Source organism: Rhinolophus sinicus, chromosome 14, assembly GCF_057876585.1.
Source record: "Rhinolophus sinicus isolate RSI-liver-muscle chromosome 14, RSI-T2T, whole genome shotgun sequence".
Classification (NCBI taxonomy): domain Eukaryota; kingdom Metazoa; phylum Chordata; class Mammalia; order Chiroptera; family Rhinolophidae; genus Rhinolophus; species Rhinolophus sinicus.
The window spans coordinates 19,805,507-19,824,253 of record NC_142514.1 but is presented as its reverse complement, the minus strand read 5'-3'; the positions used below and the strand labels follow the sequence as shown (position 1 = coordinate 19,824,253).

At 35.9% G+C, this 18,747-nt stretch overlaps 1 protein-coding gene and 1 pseudogene across 27 annotated transcripts in view; both read right to left on the bottom strand.

Moving 5' to 3' along the window:
• The window catches only part of EPB41 (erythrocyte membrane protein band 4.1), a 168,095-nt gene that overhangs the window by 117,800 nt on the left and 31,548 nt on the right, over positions 1 to 18,747 (bottom strand). The window lies entirely within an intron of this gene.
• On the bottom strand, positions 6,686 to 8,305 carry LOC148755590 (charged multivesicular body protein 1B2-like; annotated as a pseudogene).

Here is an 18,747-nt window from a genome sequence, read left to right as displayed (position 1 = left end):
CATATTTGTCCCATGTAGTACCTGAAATATTGAAATCAGGAAAAGATTCTAAACAAATCTATTTCGGATTTTTGGAGCGTAAAAACACAAATCAAAATACTGTACTTTGCAATCCAAGAAAAGAGATGGCTAAAATACATCTTGCATGCTGCTCAGCTTTCCTAAGTATTTTTAATTCTCTAACAACTATATGACCACTATTATACCATCCCAGTGTCTAGCTCCATACAGATAATTATGTTGACGACCTTAGCAGCCCAAGGCGTTATTAAATGGTTACAGTGTGTGTACATGGGCGCATTCTTTCCTTGAGCCACTCTATCAACTTCTTCCTAAATGGGTGATGGAGAAACCACAGCTGAGGTCCTGCATGAAATCTGTCAATGTTTCCATCAAGAGGCAAGTTAGATCTTTACCTTCATCCTAACTTACGTAAGAATTTATTTTAAAAAAGAAATGGGTAAAAGAAGAGAAAAACTTCAAGATAGCAGCCATTGTCTGGAAATATTTATCCTCCAAATGTACATAGTACACATAATTGATAATCTAACTCTATCATATGGATATAATTATTTTAAAAATATGCTATTTAATAAATATACCAAAGATAACAGTGATTATCTTCCTATAGAGGGATGTTTTTCTTTCTTCTTTTCTGTATTTTCCAGACTTACTACAATGAGCATGTATCATTTTGATAACTAGGAAGAGAAGAAAAGTGTCCCTCCACTCCAGGGACAGAAGAAAATTTATTTTACCACATTATATAGTAAATTATAAGTCCCATTGCACAATTCTGTTTGGCCCAATTTAATACAGGCTATAATTTTGGGTTTTTTTTCCTAGCCCTACCCTTGCTTGTATCCCCAATATAAACTAAACATCTTTTTCTCAGTTCTTCTCTTGAGAGAGGAGATAGGTCACCTCTGTTTGTTTCTTTGAAGGGTAGGTAACACTAATCTTCAAATCACTTCCTAGTTTGAAATCTATTGATTTCAAGAAATAGCCATAAACTAGTGTCTTTTTTCTAGACAACTGTCTGCGGAGGCCGAATCCCCTTAGAAGTTACCCTATCATTCAAACAAATTTGTTGTAACTGATTTGTTGCTGCTCCATTATTGCACTCCTTTCAGTCTCCTGCTTCAAGTCTTCCAACATACATAAAATCACTTCGTGTTTTGCTCAACCCGCCCTGCTTCTAAGCACCAACACATCGCGATAATGTAAAAATACATTCAAATTTCATGTGGCTCAACCTAATGGTTCACTCTGATATCAGGTTCAACCTGATTGTTAACTACATATAGAGGTAGGTTTTTAAAACACATTTTCTCAATAATTAAAAGCCAACAACTATAATCGCATCCTTGGTAAACTGAAGAAGGTTGAGTTTCTTCACTTGGCCTTGATATACGTGTGCAGAAACTGCTTGGTGCCTATCCAAGATGTCTCCTTCTTTTTCTTATTAAATCCCCTTATAATTAAGCGCAGAATATGCCCAACTAAAAGGCTACATTTCCCAGCTTTCCTTACAGACAGAGGCAGCCAGCAGGATATAAATGGAAGCCATTGCCCTTTGGCCTTCCACCCTTCCCCCTACTGCTTTCTTGCCTAGAACGCAGATGGCTGACTGGGATGTAAGTGGCCATCTTCTGACCTTTAAAATGGAAGCCATATGTTAAGGCCGGCAGAGAATAATTGAGGAGACTAGTTCCCAAACTTCATGGGACCAAGAAAGTTTGTTGTTTAATGTACACATAGATTTTAGTCTATAAAATAGATCTATGACTTTAAGCATTCACACTGAAAAAACATCCCATTTATATTAAATAGCTAAAACCTGGTTATAGACACTTACCATAGAAAGGAAAAACAATTTACTGATTAAGAGTCTGGTTCTAAAGTTAAACAAACACGAGTCTGAATCTGTTCAGCCAATTTGCTACCTATGTGGCTTCTTGGAAACATTATATCTCTGAGCCAGTTTTATTAAACTGTTGATAGTCAGAGTGGTTCTGATTATTAAATACTATTGCTTAGTACTATACCTGGTATTACTTGTAAGACTGAGCATGTACACTCTGTGACCCAGCAATTCTACTCATAAGTATCCACCCTAAAGAAACTCTGAGGTGCTTATACATGCCTATACATCACACACACACACACACACACAGACACCCAACACAGATACACATACACATCTCAACACAGAAACAAGTAGACATGTATAAGAATGCAATGTTCATTGCAGCACTGCAATTTCTAGCATCATGAAAATGAACAAATTATTTGTGGAATCATTACACAATGGGATATTATATCACAGTAAAAGTGAATCAACTACAATTAAATGCAGTGACATAAATAAATTTCTTAGAAACAATGTAGAGTGAAAAAGCAAATAGAAGAATTTAAAATATATCATTTTCATAAAGATCAAAAACAAGCAAAACTAAATGGTATATTTTGACGGATATATATATACATAATAAAATTATTTTTTAAATAAATGTAAAATGCACAGCAGCAGTTATCTCTGAGGGGAAGGCAGGAGAATGGACAGGGGAGGGGAATATTGGTGGATTTAACAGTATGGCTAATGTCCTAGTTCTTAAGTTGGACAGTAGGATTATAGGTATTCTTTTTATTATTATACTTCCTAAATTACATTTTATCTTTCAGACATTCTTTTAATGTACCAAATGTCACATACGTATATAAAAATAATGTATAAGGATACTAGATGCTGATTTAAATAAATAAAACACAAATTCCATTCTTGCTACACTCAAGTAGTTGTTGCTTCAGTTTCAATAGCCATTTCTCACCACTTTACACAAGAAAATATAATACTGTCCTTAGTAGCTTTCCAAGAACTGTTCATTTACTTTGTTTTCTCTCAGTGCCAAATTTCTCTTGAAGAGACAAAATTTCCACATGATTTAAGACATATAAAACATAATTTCTACGGTATAAATAGTATAAATGTGACAATTTCCACAAGTATGTCTCATAAGGAATTAGGGAAATGTTTAAAGAGAACATGAAAAAAATATTTGTAATTATTAAATAACTTCAATTTATAGCAAACCAAAATGCATTTTAGTCGTTATACTAAAATAATTGAAAAAATTTAGCTAGTCAATAAGAATATGAAATACCCTAAAATTAATCATTACTATATCCAATCTATTGTGTGGAATATCTAAAATAACTACATTTTTAATGACATCCAAACACTGGAAGAGTCCCTAGTTGCACCTAACAAAAAGAAAGCCATTCATCCTTGAGGGATTAAGAGGCCTATTTAAGATTCATAATTAAGCAACGAATTTAAAGTTACACTTATCCATTAATTTGGCCTTCCCTTTTGCACACACCCACAGCTGCTCCACTCCCATTTCTGAATAATTATGCACCAGCCCTCATCTCACTTTGTTTTTTCGCCACACTCTGCATATTCTTCTCCATACCCAGGATTCTTTCCTTTCAGCCATGATGTAGCTTTTCCACCTCTCTTTTATATGGGTTTACTTCATTCCATATTAAAAACACAAAACACCTGAAGTATTCACGAATACTCTGTTTACCCTTATAAATGTCTTTAAATACATCAAAGAGCATGAACTAGGCCAGTGAATGCTAGGACCACCCTTTGAGATTTAAACCAGCTAGCTATCGTCTTCATTACTTGACTTATTGGTCAAAGTTACACGCTGAATATTAGGGAGAGGAGGGAGTAGAGGCATGAAACAAAATGCAGTTCCTATCTTAATGAAATGAAAAACGGAGTCATTATTGCAAGTAATATTCTAATCAAGTATTACACAAGTTACAATTCTTTACACAACACACAAATCCCCAAATTTCATCTAACAGAAATAACAGACCAAAATAAAAAGTGGGCTCTAAAATATCAAATATCCAAAATTTTCACATAATGCTTAGTTATCATAAATTGTTTATGTTCACATTTTGCCAAATTCCGTGGGCTCTCAACCACAAGGTTGCCAGTTCGGTCCCTCGAGTCCCGCAAGGGATGGTGGGCTCTGCCCCCTGCAACTAAAATTGAACACGGCACCTTGAGCTGAGCTGCCGCTGAGCTCCCAGATGGCTCAGTTGGTAGGAGCACGGGCTCTCAACCACAAGGTTGCCAGTTCGACTCCCGCAAGGGATGGTGGGCTGTGCCCCCTGCAACTAGCAACGGCAACTGGACCTGGAGCTGAGCTGCGCCCTCCACAACTAAGACTAAAAGAACAACGACTTGAGGCTGAACAGAACCCTCCACAACTAGGCTTGAAGGGACAACAACTTGACTTGGAGAAAAAGTCCTGGAAGTGCACACTGTTCCCCAATAAAGTCCTGTTCCCCTTCCCCAATAAAAAAAAAAAAAATCTAAAAAAAATAAACCCATTAAAAAAACAGACTAAAAAAAAACTTTAGCCCATTTTCTAACTTAAAGAAATGAAAGAAAAACAGAACATTAAATACCTATACCTAACCACAAAATTGCCACAGGGATACGAAAGACAGTTTGGGGAATATAATCAATAATGTTGTAAAGATTTTGTAGGGTATCCATCCGATGGACACTTGTCTCATTAGGGAGACCACCTCATGGACAGTGTAGGTGCCTGACCACTGTGCTGTACATCTGAGCTGAAGCTGAATAATAATGAATGTCAACTATAATTTTATACACATATATATAGTCACAGGATGTGGAGTATAGCAAAAGGAATAGAGTCCATGGAATTGTAACAGCTACATACGATGTCAGAGGGGTAGTAGAATGGGGGAGGGGGTTATTACTTTGTGAGGGGTATAAATGTCTAACTATTACATTGTTTTGTACACCTGCAACTAATTTTTAAAAAATACCTACACCTAATACATTCTACTGGTCCACAATACCTTTCTTCCTTTAGAGTTATGAAACTCATTTTTTTCATGTAGAGTGATGCTATGTTACAGTGTAAAAGAGACCATCTTAGATCTAGTCTAATTTACAGTATTTTGGATTGGTGGTATAGCTACTTTAAAAATCATCAGTTTAAAATTCGAAACTGCAAATACCAAGTAGTCATTATCATAAGCAAACATTAACCGAACTCCTATTATGTGGCAGGTACATCCTTAAAGAGACATATACACCATCATTATCAATATCACTAAAAAGAAAAAAGAAAAAAAAAGATGACTTATGTCCCCAAAATGCTCTGTATGTGATTATCACCAGATAACTAACCAAGTAACAAGAGGTGCTGAATGGTCACAAAGTCAATTATAGCATAATCAGAGCCAATATCACTAGTAAGAACTATTTTTATTACCACAAAATTTATAGACTTATAAATGGAATTACATTGTTTTTTCAAATTAGTTTTGAAATCCTGATTTTCTTCCTTAGAATCAAAGAAACTGTATTACAGAAAGCTTTTAACAAACTAACATCAGATTTTGTTTGTTTGTTCCATTGGCCATGGTTGAAACCTATACTCCTAGTATGTAAGCAGGAGAGGAACTTTTTCTTTTCTCCTTTCTTCCAATAAACTGAGTTGATATTCATTAGAATTAAAAGAATTAAGTAAGATTTCCCAATGAAATCAGAGTGGGAGGAGCTGGGGGTATGAAATCCATAAAGTTTCATATTTCCTCCCCAAATGAAAAATGTTAAAGTTCAGAAAGAAATAACACAAAAATGTTTATAGCATTACTACTATTTGATAAAATTATAGGTAATTTTCAGTTTTGTCTTTATATTTTTCTTTAATGCCTAATTTTTCTAAAACTCCACAAGTATTACTTTTAAAATCGGGGGGGGGGGGGGGGGAGGCAATTTAAGTCATTTATTTCCATAGATCTTCTTTGCAGAAAAACTATCTCTAAATTAATAGCACGGGTTAGGTAACTTTTGACAAGTTTTAACTCATTAAAAACAGTTCTTCCTCCAAAGGATACTCATCTAATAAAACCTCCCTATAACCACCTATAACTCATTCTTCCTCATCATTTGACCCCACACTAAATGTTATGATAATTTAGTATTCTATCAGAAACTCTGAAATATGTCCTGAAAGCCAAAATCACCACCTACTGATTTTCTATGTGCTTTTCATATCCCATCCCTCAGGGTAATTCATTAAGAAAGTCAGGCATGGAAAGTCCCCAGTAAAAGTAAATGTCATGCTTTCATTTTCTTATCAAGCAACACATTGATATCGTAACACACATTTCTTGGTATATCACATGTCAGAGAGTTGTAAACATTTTCTTTTGGTTACACAACATATGAGTATGGCCAATCTCTGGATATTTTGGTTTCACTATTTAGGACTAAAATAATGTTCTATCTCAAAATTAAACATAATTGTAACCAAACTAGGACGTGCTGGGACAACTGAATAGCCACATGCAAAAGAATGAATTTGGACTCCTGCTTCACACCACATAAAAAAGTTAACTCAAAATGGGTCAAAGATATGAATATAAGAGCTCTTAGAGAAAAATATCAGTGTAAATATTCATGACCTTGGATTAGGCAACGTTTTCTTAGATAGGAAACCAAAAGCAAAAGCAACAAACATTTTTTGATAAACTGGACTTCAGCAAAATTAAACACTTTTGTGGATCCAAGGACACCATTAAGAAAGTGAAAAGGCAACACACAGAATGGGAGAAAATATTTGCAAATCATATATCTGATAAGGGTCTAGTCTCCAGAACACTATATAAAAGAACTGTTATAACTCAACAATAAAAAGACAAATAACCCTGTTAAAAACTAGGCAAAGGACTTGAATAGACATTTCACCAGAAAAGATACACGAATTGCCAATTAAGCACATGAGAAGATGTTCAATGTCATTAGGGAAATACAACTCAAAACCACAATGAGATACCATTTCATACCCACTAGGGCAGCTTTAATTTTTTTTAAAAAAAGGAAAATAACAAGGATTAATGATGATGTAGAAAGAGTGATACCCTTATACATTGCTGGTAAAAGTGTAAAATGGTGCAGCCACTGTAGAAAACAGTGTGGCAAATGCCTCAAAAAGTTAAACATAGAATTACCATATGACCCAGCAATTCCACCATTAGGTATATACCCAACAGATCTGAAAACAAGTATTCATACAAAAACTTGTATATCACGTGATAGTTCCATATTGATATCAAGGCCAGCTTCACCGACCATTTCTTAAAGCAGCGTATCTACTTGGTTTTGTGGTATTGTTGGAGTTGTAGCGCTACTCATTATGTCTTCAATTTGTTGTGTTTGAACAGTCAGTGTTTCAAACTGGTGTTCAAATTCATCCATCAGGACAGACATCCTTTTAAGGTTCATGCTCCTCAATGCAGCATCCATAGATTCAACTACACCTGCCATGGACTCAGTTACCTTGCCCATTGGTACAGCAGTTTGAACTCTGGCTGCCACAGCACCAGCCCTAGCATTCATTCTCAAGAAATTACTTGTGTGGTTCTTCTGATGGATTGCACTTTCAGCACGTATTCTCGCAACTTCTGTATTGCCTTTCTGAATGGCCTCTTCAACCTTGGCCTTTTCAGCCTTTTCTTCGTCACATTCTTGGCATTCCTGTTAAGTTCTTTTGCTGCAAACGTCAAGTTAAATGGGTGTTTCTCCTTACTCAACATGGTTCCATGACTTTTCTCGGGAGAAGACAACCCCAGGCAGCAGCAGCCCAGGCAGGTTTAATGGGAAGACGCTACGAGTGGCGGCTTCGTCTGATCCTGCAGCCAGCAGGCAACCAGGATTGCGATCCCACCGCCTGTTTTTGTGCTGGGCCTGCCGGGGGGAGAAACCGTCTACCTATACCTTTTTAAATGGTAAATTTTATGGTATGGGAAATATGTCTCAATTCTTTCAAAACGGATATGAGAAGGGGCAGAGCAGTGAAAAGAATACTGTACAAAGTTAGAAAGCTACGGATCAAATTATCTCTGCCATGAACTGATCAAGTCAATCTGGATTTGGAGGCCCCAGTTTCCTGATCTCTAAATGAGATGGACCAAATGATTTTCTGGAGTCTCTTCTGGATTTAACTTCTAATTTTGACTATTAATTATTATTATTACCAAATATGATAAACATACAAGTCTAACCATTCAAAAACCTAAAGCACTCAACGATAAGAATAAGTGGGAATTAGACTTGGAACGTTAGAGAAGAAAGGGCAAATCATGCCAAGTTTAGAACATCATAAGAAGGAAGTAAAAGAGAGATAAAGCATTTAATAATTGAAAAAAAGTAAATTAATGAGATAAGCAAGGGATATTTGACCAGATAAGTACTAATGAGCTACAATAATTCTTAAGGAGAGAATTACCTACTCCATGCAAGCTCTATTTAAGGAAGATGAAGATGGCAGGATAAAGTGGCAAGGAAAAAGACTAAAGGCAAGAAGATCAACTAAATACACAGATCTTGGTTTCTAACACCATTCTCCCATAAAAGGAAGCAGGGCTCCTGGGTTCTTGATTCTGGGACTATGGCAGGAATAAGCATCCTGTAGTGCCAGGAAGTAAGAAAGTATACACACACACACACACACACACACACACACACACAGAGGTGAGGTACGTAAAAGGAATCTAGAGGCCAAAAAAAAGAGCTTCCAAAGGCAAAAGCTGGAACAGTTTGAGCAACAAAATAAATATAGTATTGAATTATAACCCAAAGTATAAAATAAATGCCCCTATCAGTATGAATCTAGACTGATCTATACCAAGGGTGCCAAAAAAATGTATACACGTGACTTGTATTCATCTTTTGTTATTGGTAGATATTGAGTATTACAATTTTAGTACAGTTTTTTCCTTTCTTAAAATGTGTATACATTTTTTAGCACCCTCTATATAATATAAATGGCTGAATAAATAAATGGAGGAAAACAGACGAGTCTCTGGTGCAGAATTCCAAATAACTAAGGTAAATACTTTTCCCCCCAAGCATAACTCTCCACTCCTTAAGTGTAGGCTGTGCATAGTGACTTTTTCCCAAGAGCACAGTATGGAAAGGAAGAGGGGAAAAAAGACAAATTTACCGTGGAGAAGCCTGACCTACCTCAAGTCAAAATAAAGGTGAACATCAACAGTGTTTAGTCATATTGACGGTAGGTACCTTTGTTAGGATGTAATGAGAACGGTACTCTGCCTCTGGTTTCTTCCCAAAACCACATTCCCAAGTCTAACCATGAGAAAATTATCAGACAAATCCCAATTGAGGTACATTCTACAAAATGGCTGATCAGTAATCTCAAAATTGTCAAGGTCATCGATAATAAGAAAAGTCTGAGACATTGCCACAACCAAGAGAAGTCTAAGGAGACATGGCTACGAAACGTAATGTGGTATCCTGGATGGGATCCTAGAACAGAAAAGAGGACATTAGGAAAAAAATTGAGGAAATCTGAATAAAGTATGGACTTTAGTTAATAACAACATATCAATATCAAATATACCATAGCAATATGAGATATTAATAATAGGGGATACAGGAACATTCTCTATAATCTTCACAATAATCCTGCATATCTAAAATTGATAAAAGTTCACATATAAAAAAGTTAATGCAACAATTTAGCTCTGGTCTGAGTTAGTGCTCTGTCAGCGAGGAATGCAAGGACGAATCCAAGACATATTAAAATGAAAGACATAACAGAACTGGATGACAAAGAGAATATGACGGGTGAAGGAGATAAAGAAGTGGAATATTAAACAGAGGTTGCAAGTCTGGGAAAGGGAAAAATATTGTTGCTATTATTTAAAAAAAAAAATCAATGAAACAGGAAAGATAAGGCTGGAAAAGTGAGGCTGGCCTTCGAAATGCCCACTGAGTTTCTCCCATCCCGTCCCCTCCCATAGGTCCCCCCTCCTATGCTGGTCAAAGGCAGCACCATGATTTCTTCCTTCATCCATTCCCCCAGCATAAACTGGTCACTAAGGATTTTAAAATGAGTAAACCGACAAGCCCTCATAGTCTTATAGTCTAGCAAGGAAGAGAGAAATTTGAAAAGAAATTACAAAGATACTGAGTATTTCAGAGAAGTACAGAACGCTAAGGTTGTGTAACAAGCAAACCCAACCATAAGCCCTGTCCCTCAAACAAAAAACCTAGTTGTCCTCGTTTCACACAATCAATGAATTCTCAAGTGAAATGTAACCTAATACCTAAATATCTCTCATCCTTCCACTGTCACTGTCTAGGTTCAGGTCACAATAATCTTTGTTCTGATTTAACATAGTAGCCTTTTTTAGTCTTCCTGCCTCCAGTTTCAGTCCTCTCCCATTCATCCTCCACTGAGCTTCCAGAATAATCTTTCAATAATACAATACAATCTGCTCATGGCTCACCATATGTTTCCGAATAATGTTTAAACCCCTTAATAACGGCATCCATGATCCTTCACGATCTGATTTCTCACCACTTGATCTCTTTCCACACCATGTATTCTAGAGCAGAGAATTACTCAAAGTTCTCCAAACATGTTTCACCTTTTCATGCCTTTATACTTACAGTTCCTCTGTCTGAAAAGCTCTTCACACACACTCCTTTCCAATTGGACTAGCTAACTCCCATGTGTCCTTCAAGAATCTACTCAAGAGTAAACTTCCTCTAGGAAGGCCTTCCCTGGCTACTCCTTTGCCCCTTAGTAGAATCATCTTTCTTTCCTTGGTTTTTCTTCTCTGTAATCTCGTAATATCCTGCGCATATCTCCTTACAGAGCTATTCCCATTTTGACTAATGGTTTCCTTGAGGGTAGGAATTGTGTCTTCTTCAGCTCTGAAGTGCTTATTTTTAGTACAGTGACTAGCAAAGAATAAGATACTGGAGAGGCAAATGGTGGAGAGAGGTGACTACGTAAAATATCCAAATGGCGTCATCCCACAGGCAGCGAAGAAACAGAACAGGACCATGGGTGTCAGCGTTGGGAAATGCAGATCTTAGAGTCAACTGCTTCCGGGAGTAGTAGAATCTTTAAGAATAGGTAAAAATCTTAGAGAAACAGAAGATGAAACACAGAGGAAAAAGCAAAGAGTTTCTCATTGTGTAACAGGGTTACCTTTTACACACTAAAGTAAAACTAGTCTGACATGGTCATGATTTTAGCACAGAACGCTGTTTTTGATGAGAAGAGTAATTTTGTCATACCTGCTTTTCTAGACAGTTCAAAATAAAGAGGAATAGAAACATAAATGAAAAATCATTTGGATATTTTAAAGTTTAGTAATAATGGGAGCAAGGGAAACAAAAACAAACAAAAAAAAGATCTTTTTTTAAACCAGTCATATGTATTGACCATGTCTAAGATTTCTAGGTGTTATAAGGAATACAACAAAGTAAAAGATTTGTCCCCACACTTAAATTTACAATATAGTTGGAAAGATGTCATATACAGGTAAAATGATACAAGGCAGTGTAAGATATGTCACATACACAAGTAAAAGTTTTCAGACTAAAAGGAATCCTTTGTTGAGAAGAATCCATTCTCCCTAATTTATCTTTTTTTTTAAATGTGGATTTTCATAAATTGAGTTTCCTAAAAAGAGATTCAGTATGTTTACAATGTAAGTACATAAAAAACAAACCAGTCGTTGCCTCCCGGAGGTGGTGAGGAGGCAGGATTACCTGGGAAGGGATGCAGGGCACCTGATGAGAGTAAGATAATGTTCTGGATGGTGTTTCTCACGTCCCCAGACCAGCCTCACTGGCATCACGGGGCACTTGTTAGAAATACAAATTCTCAGGCCCCACTTCAGACCTACTGAATCAGAAACTCTAGGGATAGGGCCCAGTAATCAGTTTTTAAAAGCCATCCATGGTAATAACTATTGCGGGCAAGATCCCTGACGAAAATAAAAATTAGCCTGCAAAACTTTAAAGAGAAACATGACATCTGCATAACTTCAAGGTATCTCCCCCCAAATATTTAATTACTGTGGTGTTTTTAATATACCTATCCATACATTCTTTCATACTCTCTTTTCCAGGAGATGGGGCTTGATTCCCTCTACCTTGAATGTAGGCTGGACTTAATGACTTGCTTCTTAGGACAAGAATATGAAAAGGAAAAAACATAACTTTACAGTGGAGAAACCTGGCAGATACTCACTTAATCAATAATAACTGACAGAATTAGTAATAATTGATATAACCAGCAATAATAATGATTGATATCATATATCCCCCTCACATGTGATGAGGACATGTCACCTTGTGGTATTCTTCCCCAAAATAAACAACCTATCAAATCATGAAAAAAAATCAGACAAACTCAAACTGAGGGACATTCTACAAAATACCTGGCCAGTACTCTTTACAAGTATCAAGGTCATGAAAGGCCAAGAAGAGACTGAGAGACTCACAGATTGGAGAAGACTAAGGAAGACCTGACCACTAAATCCAATGTGGGATCCTAGACTGAATCCTGGAACAGAAGAAAAGACAATAGTGGAAAAACTGGGAAATGGAAATAAAATCTGTAGCTATTAGTAGTATTGTACCAATGTTAATTTCTTACTTTTGGTAAATGTACCAATATTATGAAAGATGTTAATATTATGGGAACTCAGGTAAAGGGTATGAGAACTTTCTGTACTATCGTTGCAAGACTTCTATATGGATGATTCTAATGCAGACTAGAGTTTGAAAACCCCTGTTGCATATCATGTTCTATATCTTGATAGAGATGTGAGTCATACAAGTATATGTACTTGTCAAAAATTATTGTTCACTTTAAGATTTGTTAATTTCATCACATGTAAATTATACCTCAAAATTAAATAACTATAAAATCTAATCACAGTGTTTCCCCTTCCCTTGCCCCCAACATACACACAATTTTGAGAACTAAATTGTTGCATGATGATGGTAATGATTCCCTCTCGAACAGGTAAAGGGATGCACATAGACACTTAAGTTAGTCAAGTATTTCTTCAAGCAAAAGATACTAAGTTATTATGTAGGAAGGAGTGAGTGCTATACATAAAGAGCTTTATAATTTGGTTAAGATTGACGCGTTCAAGTTTATCTATCCCAAAAAGTAAATCAATAATGAAAATCTCAATGAAAAGTATTCAAAGCAGGGTTTGGCACATAACAGGAATTACCTTAGCTCTTGATTCTTTTTAACTATAGTAAGATTGTGTCTGTTTCTCAAGTATGCCTAATAACAAAAAGTTCAAATACTAGTAATATCAGAGCAAAGTTATCAGCAGACTTACAGTGGCATCCTTACGAAAAATTATGAAACAACAAGAAGTCTCATCAGTCTATTCTCTATCTGGCTTCTCCCTCTTCCTTTCTACCATCTTAAAATGGAGACAATTGTTCTCTTCCTTAACAGGTTCTTGCTACTCGAAGTGTGGCCAGACCAGCAGAATAGATATCATCTGAGGCATATTAAACTGCAGAATCCCAGCCCCCCCATCCCAGACCTACTGTATCAGAATCTACATTTTAAAAAGATCCTCTGGTGATTTGTATACACATTAAGGTTTAAGAAACAGTGAAATAGGACATAATTAACTTTAGTATGCCTTTGCCCAAAAATGTTGCATAAGAACACCACAGTAACAGTTCAATAATTTAGACTACAATAAATTATGACTTGTGAAAACCTGAACAGGATAAAATGAAAGTTTACCACTGCCCCACCCATAATAAGAGCACCCATCAAATCATCATGCTATCTACCGACCAGTTTTAAAATCAGCTAAACCTGGGTTTAAGTCTCAGTATCCCAGTTATTAGCTGCATTACCTTAGACAAGTTATTTCACTTCGCCTAGCCTCCTCAGTTTACTAATTTATAAAAGGAAAATGCCATCTGACGCATGGGACAGCTGTAAGAATATTAAGTAAAGCCCTTAGCACAATATACTCAATAAATCTTACTTTTTCCCATCTTCCCTCCTTTCTGCTTTTTGAATACGACAAGATAGACTGAAAGACAAATGGTGCCATCTATTCATCGTCAAAATATAATGAATACAGCAAATATGGTTTGATCCAAAATGCTTTTCTGATGCTGCTTTTTACTGATTTAAGCTCAAAGTTTAAAAAAAAAATACAAAAGAAAGTTGAAATGTTCAACTGGAACACACACATATCAGAAAATTTTCAATATGATTTAGAACTCATTTTCTTTTTAAATTTTTCAAATTTAATTTTTAAAAAATATAATGCAAAATAATGCACCACGAAGTAAATTACCAGACCTATAATTAAATTTAATATTATAAGATGTAGTAGCTCTTTGAAAGTAAAAAATAAAAAAATTAAATACTCAACAAACTAAATATACAAAATATACTCAGCTCAAAATCTAACTGTACTGTGTTCTCAATATTTAAATTGTCAACAGAGGAATTAAAAAAAATCTAACGAAATGTCTAGATTTCTGTTTATAAAACAAGAGTATACACCTCAGAAAAAAGCTTAGTTCTTCTCTAACTTCTCAGAGTTCTCTATCCTATTTATAAACCCTTGACCTTCAGAAAGTCACCCCAAAAATAAAGCTCTAAATGACCAACAATATTAATAATAAGATACCAGGGTAAATTAGTTCTAAGTGATTTGCAGAGCATATGGTCTTTTAATACTATATTTGAGTTACTCTAATACCAGAAGAGGTAAATAGAATTAAAGTTAACATGAAAGAGTAAGTGTACTGAGGGCCTGAAAAAATAGACTATTTAGTCAGAAACTGAACAGAGGAAACATCTCAGGCTGAAAAATATACGGCTATATCAAACTCAGGTTAGGATGGTTTTTTGTGAGGTTTTTTTTTAATTAAAGTTTATTGGGGTGACAATTGTTAGTAAAGTTATAGATTTCAGGTATACAATTCTGTATTACATCATCTATAAATCACATTGTATGTTCACCACCCAGAGTCAGTTCTCCTTCCATCACCATATATTTGATCCCCTTTACCCTCATCTACCACCCTCTCCCCCCTTACCCTCTGGTAACCACTAAACTATTGTCTGTGTCTGTGAGTTTTTGTTACTCATTTGTTTCTCTTGTTCTTTTGTTGTTTTTGGTTTATATACCACATATCAGTGAAAGCCTGTTTTTTTATCCCCACACTAACACTAATGCAAACTATTTGTGAAAGAAAGATATCTGCATTTGGGGGTGGGGAATGTTAAAGAAAGCTTTTGGCAGTCAAGTATGACTAATTAGTATTGCACACTCCTAGAAGAAAAGATATTATAGAAATATATACAAATAAATTTATAATTGCACATAAAATCTAAACCAAGTTACTTCATTCACAAGTAACTTATAATAAACAATTGCAATAGATGATTAGAACACAGACTATGCATGTTACAAGCTTTTGGTTAATATTTGAAGATTATTTACAATGCGAAGGTCGATTGACTGTGAAAGACGCTTACGCTTCAGGACCCCCCGCCAAGGCCACGTTTGAGGAAAGACTGAATTCTCTTTCTATTGTCTCTATAGAAAATGATATTACAAAGTCATAAGATGAAAATCTTTCAAGAAGTATGAAGACAAAAAATACATAGGAAAAAATTATAGCAGTGTAATAGGCAATTAACTATTTTTCGGAATTTTGTAACATTTGTGCTATCTTTCAGCATTTTAAAACACGTAATTTGTTGCGATTTATTTTCTCATTCTAAATATTTTTCATCTCTAATTTTGTATCCACAATACTATATTCTTTTTTTTTAAGCCTCTGTTGTTAAGCATTTTGAATACTGATGGAATAATTTAATCTGCCTCATACTTGTAATATCATTGTATTAAAGACCTGTTGAAAGATCTCTCCTTCTATCAGAGATCTTGGGTATTAGTCATCACCAGGTATGACATACCAAGGCATGGATCAAATTTCAGTGGAATTCTATTTAGAACTTTTACTTCTTAACACCATAGTTAGCCAGAGAGAAATAGTGATGGAAAGGTGGTGAAATGGAAAAGAACATCTCATAGATAGGTGGTATAGCTATAGAAAAACAGATCCATTTGCAATGAGATTATCTATTTAAGCAGGATGGGATACAGCTAAACAGCAAGAACATAATAAAAAATAATTCAGTCAGCTGTTGGCAACTAAAAGTGAAGATGGCTGACAGAAAACAGGAGACCCATAGAATCAAAGGGAGAAAAAATGATTTAAAAATAACCAATGGCAGTTCCTCAAAATGTTGACATAGTTATCATATGACCCAACAATTGCACTCTTAGGCATATACCCAGGAGAAATGAAGACTTACGTTCACATAAAAACTTGTGCATGAATGTTTATAGCAGCATTATTTATGAGTCAAAAAGTGGAAGCAGCCCAATGTCCATCAGCTGATAAATGGATAAAATGTGGTATAACCATATAACCAAATATTATTCAACAATAAAAAGGAATGAGCTACTGATACATGCTGCCACATGGATGAACCCTGAAAATGCTATCCTAAGTGAAAGAAGCCAATCACAAAAGGCTACATATTGTATGATTCCATTTATATGAAATGTCCAGAATAGGCAAATCTATAAAAACATGAAGTAGTTAATGGTTGCCTAGTGCTGGGGTTGCAGGGTGGGAAATGGGAATTGACTGCTAATGGGTACGTGGTTTCTTTTGGGGGGGGGACAAAAATGTTCTAAAATTAGATTGAGATGATAGCTGCACAACCCTGTGAACGTACTAGAAAACAATGAATTGTACATTTTAAATGGGTAAATTATATGCTATGTTAATTATATCTCAATAAAGCTGTCCAAAAAAACCCAAAAAAAAACCCAAGGTCAGAACATATATAAATCAAGTACAAGCTGGATTTTAAAGGAATATCATTTAAAATGATAATTAGCTCCTGTTCATTAAGTGCCCAGTATGTGCTAAGCACTATGTTTAGCATATTATATGTTATTTCTAATCTTTTCAACAATTCTAACAGGTAGGTTTATCACGTTAAATGTTATATGAATTGAACAGATGAAGAAACTGAGAAACAGGGAGGATAAGTAACTTAACTGAATACACACAGCTCATCAGTATCAGAGCCAGGATTCTAAACCAGAGCTGTGACTACAAAGATCTTTGACCCTATTACCCTTTTGTATCTTAGAAACAAGTCCAGGAACCTTATATCAATAGCCTACTTCTATCTATATCCCCTTCCAGAATTAACAATCTGGGATACAAAGGACACTTCCTGTAACACTTAAACTCAGCCTGCCCAAGGCACCAGGTGTTCCATCTTGATCACACCAAGCTCTATGTTTATCACCACTGTCCTCAGCCAAACTTTGGACTGATTCATCTCCTCAAGCAAAACTCGGAGATAAAATTACAACAAGCTGAAGAATAGCTCCTTAGGTAGCAAATGGTGTTAAGAATCAAGGAATGGGAAGGAAATATTTATTGAGAGCGATTTTGTGCCAAATTACTGAGCTATGATCTGAGATTGCACGATCTGGGGTAAAGGATTAAAAGGCAGCTCCCCTCCCACCTCTACCCCCAAACCCCTCTACTGTTTGTGTTTCTCTTCTGTGAATGGTAATTAGATGTTCTCTGGGTAACTGTGGTCTCCCCTGAGGTTTGTACAGACGTGGCGATGAGCACAAGCAAGAAGTGGGTCCTCTCTCAGACATAACCAGAGGCTGGCAAGACAGAAGACCCTCTGTTTCCTGGGCCTTCCCCGCTGGGTTTAGAGTAATCTGGATACACTGGAGCCACTCCCAGGCAGAAGGGTTAGAGATGGCTTTGCTCACTGGGAGGCAGATATATGTGTTATGGTCAAGAAGGGAAGGGTCCCAATAGAAGACCACAAATTGAAGAGGAATTTTGTCTTGTGAGCAAGATTATATACGGTAGAGGTATACTAGTAACTCTGTGCTGACTTCTCTTTTGTGTCTCTGAGCCTTTAGTAAAGTACTAAATGTTCCAGCCTGGTCTCAGCTGTGTACTACAGGAGTATTAAGAGAAGACTCACCTTTGGGACAGAAAATTAAAGAGAAAGCAACACTCCCTGATGTCAGCAAGGGATTCCCCAGGGGACGGTGAATCTTTGGGAACAAACGTCTTTGCTGTGAGCTCCAATTACGTATTCCTCCCCGTGTGCAGAACCTCCTTCTAAAGGCAATTCTGGAGCATCCTGACTTTTATTTATTAAGATAGAAGGCAGAGTGTTCCGATCAAAAATGAACCTTACTGTAAACCCAGGTCTATCTGATTCCAAAATCTATATTCTTATTGGCTGCTACATCAGACTGCTTCTGAAATACTATTAATAGAAAACTCTTCAGCAAAAGAATGGGAGAGAATCATTTAAAAGGAGATGAAGGAGGAAGGCAAAAAGGGAGGGCGGGAAGAAGGAAGAGAAAGGAAAGGGAAAAATTTCACCAAAGCATAAAAATTCATTGTGGATTGAATGTCAAAGATGGAAATATTTAAATTTAATACATGCACTTAGCATACATGGAGTAGCACCTGATTTATAGTTAGCATGTGATATGTGTTCATTCCCTTCCTTAGGAACAAAGACAAGACCGATGTAGAAAAATGCTGTCTTAAGTTTTAGCTTTTGAAAAAATTGTAACGATTATAGAACAGACATCCAACAAAAAACTCTACATGTCCTTACTGTAAAATTATTCCATTAAAGAATCCAGAATTGTGGCGACTATAAAGTTATATATACATCAGTTCTCTGTTTCAAACAAAAAGGGGAACACACT